At 38.6% G+C, this 6,497-nt stretch overlaps 1 long non-coding RNA gene across 1 annotated transcript in view; it reads left to right on the top strand.

Moving 5' to 3' along the window:
• LOC128248570 (uncharacterized) overlaps positions 1 to 4,237 on the top strand; it is a 16,076-nt gene extending 11,839 nt beyond the window's left edge. Inside the window, exon 2 of the long non-coding RNA XR_008264748.1 lies at positions 2,944 to 4,237. This is a non-coding gene — a long non-coding RNA (uncharacterized LOC128248570). The remainder of the gene's footprint in view (positions 1 to 2,943) is intronic.
• Positions 4,238 to 6,497: the final 2,260 nt, after the last annotated feature.

Consider the following 6,497-nt stretch of genomic DNA (forward strand, 5'->3'; position numbering starts at 1 on the left):
AACGCTAATTAAAAAGCATTTTGCGAGAAATCATTGTATCTAATATTCATTGCCAATGATAACTACTGATGCTTAGGTAGTGTCCCTTCCAATATTGCTCACTACAGCAACAGCAAACATACATCCACGCTGTCCTCAGCCAACGAACCAGCTTGTAAGTGATAAAACCCTATCAGTTGCTTATTGAGGGCAACCTGCCTCTCAATAGCATGGCTTATTGAGCGACTGTCACATTAACCGGTGGTATACTACACAGACATGACAACCAATAGCTTTAAAGCAACTTACAAGCAGTCCTTCCGGTGTAGGAACAGAGGAAGGTCCATCTCATTGTCCCATTTAATCTGAAGACGCTGGGCCACCGGAACGATTTTCCTATCATCACATGGAGCATCCTTCACAGGATGTACCTAACAAATGCAAAACTATACTCAATACAAACGATACCAACAGTTAAAAAATGCAGACGACCTAATTGTGGTACATGCCCATATCTATTCACATTCCAGCAAGGACAAAATTTCTCACTTAAGACCAACTTCACATGTGCTTCCCAGAACCTTATCTATGTCCAAATCTGCTCAGGTTGCGGTCACAATTATGTGGGCCAAGCGAGTCTTACTTTGAATCTAGTGGTCTGAAGTGTGAAAAATCAACATAGACAAAAGAGGCACAGACAACAGTGAACCACAACACAGCGTGCGGTTGTTATGGTAACAAACTGCTAAGGCCACGCTGTCTGTTAACTGGCTTAAAATTACCCAAATTTCTCAACTTAAATTTCAAATAACATCAGATTCTTTAATTTACGAGATAAAGTAATTGGTTGATAGTAATCAAAATTCAGAGTTACATCGATATACCAAAATTGAAAGCAATCTAAGCAAAATTATAGGGGCCTCATTTTGCGAATGAAAAAGACTAGATCCTCATCTCTAGCATCCCTTACTAGATCAGGGCATGTTTGTGGATATGATGTATATTTAATCTTATCCTTCAAGCAGCTATATATGCGTTTGTATGAACATTATTTTTACGCCTGCTTTTCTATACTGGTCAATTGCAATACAAATTCTTTGTTATTCCTTTGTGAGTTTCGTGACTTCTTTCTCACCCCTTTGTGAACCCCTTCACAATGCCGATCATGTCTTCTTTGATCTTCTTTCTTCTCTAGTCTCTTATATGCATTATTAACCACTTTTTCGCCCAAATTTCATTTTCCATGCACATCACATGCCAATACCGGTGCCATTTTCTATCCTGCACTGAGAAGCTGATTCCTTTTATGCTCATTTTCCTTATCGGTCCGTTTATACTACGTCACTCTAGCACGCAAAACTTATGCCTTATTTCTCACTATCATGCAATATAGTACTCTGCACCAAAGCGTCATTATAATGTCATTTAGCCCCAGGTCAGCTTTGATCAAGCCGGCCTGTAATTGAAGGCATTTCAGTCATGGCCATCATGTCTTTCTAAGAGTATGTAGTTCTATATTAGATAATATAACCTTTCCTTCAATAGTAGGAATAGTTTCATTAACATTTCTTAGTCTTACTCTTTAGCAAGACACACGTCCATTGCTGATTAAGAAATTTAAGTAACAGATACTACCAATTATCATGGAATCTTTCTGGCAATTGCGGCACTTCCTTTGTTGGGCGTTCTACTGCTAGCTACTCCTGTGAGTACGAAATCCTTCTTCGCTATTGTCTACCTACAGTTTAGAGTTTCTACCTGGGCCTTTTCAGCCTAGAGAACATAGCCACTCCACAGTCGACAGTGATAAGTGTTCTGTTTTCTCTTTCTTTTTTCTAACTAAAATTTACGTCCTTTCTGTTTTGATATTTAGGTACCTCGATCGTAGACATTTCTTGTTTGTAAGGCTCTAAATCTACTTTGTGGAGAATAAGACACCGAGTGAATTTATTGGCAGTGAAACTATGCATGGCTTATAGACAGCGAGAAATGTGCAATACTAATTGTCAGCGTGACAGCGTTTGTACCTATTTACCAGTAACATTTCTACTGTATCACACAGGTTGGTAACTAGTAGGTAGATAAGATTCAACTTATAAGCACATTATATGTCCCAGTTAGACACATTATCTGTTTGATCAAGCACTTGTTGCAATATCTATCTTTATGACAGTGAAAGAACTGTGTCTGTTCAGTTCAGTCAGCCGACAGCTGGACACTCTCTAAATGTATCTAACCAACACCTAGACGCTGTGCCTAGCGAGTTAGAAAATACCATTTACCGAAAATAGAAAATGAAAGGAGATGAAGAGTAAAGTTCAATAGCTGTGTTTTCATGAATTTATCTTCAATCTTCATCAACAAAAGATTCAATAATTAAAAAAGAAAAAAAAAAATTCAATAATTAAAGCACAATGAACATAGGAATACCAGAAATGCCATTGTGTTCCGTAGTTACTGAACCATTATTTTATTAATCGTCTCTAATGTATTATTCACGCCATAATTGCGATTTCAATATTCTATTCTTGTCAGTCATCTGTTTATTTAGATCAAGAGAACTAATGTGTCCCTTCTTTTCTTTTCTTTTTTGCTTGTTATTTATTGTAGTTTGTGTTTGTATCTTTGTTGGTTGCTACCGATTAATCTCTAGATCTTCAGTTATGTATTTCATTGAAAGCAATATAAATACCTAAAGCGAGTGTCAGGGCATTGTTTTCTTGGCCATGTGTTCGTATAATTCTTATGTTCTTCCTTCCTGTGTATATAAAGTAAATTTTCAATAACCTTTTCTAGTCAACTACTGTAGCAAAAATGAATGAATAAAATATCAGATTACTGAATTTTAGGTTGGTAGTTCGAAATCTGCAAAAGATGCACACACACACACACTTACACACACACACAAACACACACATATACGTATACGTCTGTCTTTATCTTTTATTCTTTTATTTGTTTCAGTTATTTGACTGCAGCCATACTGGAGCACCGCCTTTAGTCGAACAAATCGATCTCAGGACTTATTCTTTGTAAGCCTAGTACTTATCCTATCGGTGTCTTTTCCCGAACCGCTAAGTTACGGGGAGGTAAACACACCAACATCTGTTGTCAAGCGATGGTGGGGGACAAACACACAAACATACACACACATAAACACACACACACATACACATACATGCATGCATACACACACACACATACAATGGACTACTTTTAGTTTCCGCCTACCAAATCCACTCACAAGGCTTTGGTCGGGTCGAGGCTATAGTGACACGCAGTGGGATTGAACCCGGAACCATGTGGTACCACACAGCTACGCCTGCGCCTATGTTTAGTCATAATAAAGACAATTTTACATTAATTTGAGGGGGTTATTTTATACTTTTGTAGAATACAAGTTTATTTTTAAACAAGAATATTGTTGACAATGACTTCGAAGTTTCATCCAGTTAAGCCATTGTCGGACTATATATATGTAGTGAAACCACCTCTCTCACGGTTATATATTTACAAATGCGAGCGTAGCAGGGAACAACTCTTTCCCGCCTTGCTGTGTCATCACCTGACTGACTTTTATTTTCGCGGCATTTGCCTCCAGTCCGTTCGCGCCAGGACGCAAACCGACCAACCGTAACCACTAATAAGGTCACGTGAGAGAGTGTTTTTATGATGCTATCTGTACCTATAAATAGCCTAAATTATCCGCGCCAGTTCGTCGCGGCTACAAATCCTCACAGATCTGGTCGTTGACCACACACGTAACACAGCCAGCCAGTTCCAGCGACGACATCAACAGCATCGTTCAACTACGTACTACCAGCATCGTCGCCAACGTCAACATGATTTCTCCACGTACACAAGCAACCGCAGCTTCTCTTCTCAACCCTGTTGTGTGAATTGTTCACCACGAAATTAACAGCCAGAACTCAACCTGCGAAGAACATCTGTATCAAGAATCCGGCCCGGCATCGAAGCCTCAACTGCACGACAAGTGACTTAGCTCTGCCGCAACCATAACCTCTGATATACAGACCTACATATCTACTGTGTACCTTAACAGAACTGGTATCTTATTATCCTGTGTTGCAGACTCTTTCTATGCTTTGTATCTCTTGCATTCACATACATATATTTGTATACATACTCTTCTGTTTATATGATGGCCTGTCTTATATTGTGTTTTATTATGTCGCATTCACACACACACAGACATACAGTTTAATGCCCCAATAAATCTTACTGTTATTCATCTTTATCGGTTGCGTTTCTATCTGTTTCCTTACTGGCACTCCTTCGCATTTCACATGCGAATTCTGTATGTTATTGTATTATTATAACTTATCATTATATTTTGTGTCGACCGTGTGACGCGTTAAAAGGAGCCTGTTTTCCATTCGTCACCATTTGTCATTTGGTACGCACGGTCGTTCTTACATATATATATATTTATATATATATATGAAGTGGGGTGAATATGTGCATATATAAACATGCATACATACATACATATAATCTGGTGCTCCAGCATGACCACAATCTGGTGACTGAAACTAGTAATAGATATAAAAAAACAAAGAGAGAGAGAGAGAGAGAGAGATGATCGTATGAGTCTTTTTTTTTTTTTTACATATGTCTCTCTTTCTGTACTTGCACGGGTTGAACGAAACCTCCCCGGCATATACAATCTCTTTACTCGTTGCTGTCCTTTGTCAACTTCGCGATAATCAGATTCTTGTGTTCAGTTTCCATCACTTCGTTCTTTGTGCGCCTTGGTCTTTCTCTTCAGTTTCCTTCTACTTTCACCGCCTGGCAATTTTTCATGCATGCGGCATCATCTATACGCATCATATGCCCATAGCAGCGCAATAGTTTGCTCTTATACAAGGCGGCGAGCTGGCAGAAACGTTAGTACACCTGGTGAAAGGCTTAGCGGTATTTCGTCTGTGTTTATGTACTGAGTTCAAATTCGTCCGAGATCGACTTTGCCTTTCATCCTTTCGGGGCCGATAAATTAATTAACAGTTGCAAACTAAGGTCGATCTAATTAACTGGTCTCCGCCCCTATAATTTCGGGCCTAGTGTCTAGAGTAGAAAAGAATATTTTCTCTCACACGTTTATATCTTATTCCCCTTGCACGCGTTATATTTTCATTTCATTTTACCATGCCTCTAATCTGTTGCAATATTTTTTCGGTCTCTTGGGGATACTACATCTCCCTTCCTGACGATTTCTGGCAATAGTTTCTAACTTTTCTTGGTTCCTTTATAAGTCCCGATTCGATCTTATTGGTTGTATCTGGAGAAATGCATGCGTGGATGAAATCCTGTATGTGGCTTCTGAGTTCTCAGGATAAACATATACGGTCCACGTTTCTCATCACCATTACCGAACCAGCTACTAGGTTGTTTATCTATTTATTAGCTTCCTTTTTTTTTATTATTTTGCATTTGTTGATATAGCGAACTCTAGAGTCACATGTGCTTAATGGCCGATCTCTCATATAAATCGCATTTCTAGCCATAGTTCGGTATTTACAACAGATGGACTTTTGTTCAAGTATTTTTACTAGCAGTCTGTAGTTACCTTGATGTTCTGGCGCATGAAATTTGCTATGCACTGAATATTTTCCATATTTCACTTTTCTAAGACTATCATCTTGCGGGGCTCTTTTGATGACAAAATTTGCTGTTGACAGATATAATATATTAGGATTGGTGACCTTGATATTAGTGTAATTACGAATGCTAGCAAGTCATGCTTGTACCATGATGACTCCTATTGGATAAGAAAGAAAGGAGACCTTTTATTCAACATCTCCAGGCGCAGCATGGCTGTGTGATAAGAAGCTTGCTTCCCAACCACATGGTTCCGTGTCCAGTCCTACTGCGTGGCACCTTGGACAAGTGTATTCTACTATAGCCTGAGAACGACCAAAGCCTTGTGAGTGGATTTGGTAGACGGGTACTGAAATAAGCTTGTCGTATATATATATATATATATATATATATATATATATATATATATATATATATATATATATATATATATGCGTATGTGTGTGTCTGTGTTTGTCCCCCACCATCGCTTGACAGCTAATGTTGGTGTGTTTACGTCCCAGTAATCTAGCAGTTCGGCAAAAGTGACTCGATAGAATAAGTACTAGGCTTACAAAGAATAAGTCTTGGGGTCGATTTGTCCGACTAAAGGCGTGCTTCAGCATGGCCGCAGTCAAATGACTGAAACAAGCAAAAGTGTTAAGAGTTAAAGGAGTTAAGATTGGCCAAAGATTACGATTTTAGCAGAATTTATTTATGCTGGATAGCCTTAAAAAGCGAGCATTCCCCATTATACTATTTACAGTAACAACTGTCTGGCAATTTTAATTGACATGAATGGCCACACTATCGATAAATTTAGAAAGAACTTAATAGGAATATTGAAGAAGTTTGGTTTAAGCGTAACCATCACTATCCATCTGACTACGGTCAACTTCTTGCTTATCACTCTCGGCCTT

Source organism: Octopus bimaculoides, chromosome 8 (genome assembly GCF_046866305.1).
Source record: "Octopus bimaculoides isolate indiv1 chromosome 8, ASM4686630v1, whole genome shotgun sequence".
NCBI lineage: Eukaryota > Metazoa > Mollusca > Cephalopoda > Octopoda > Octopodidae > Octopus > Octopus bimaculoides.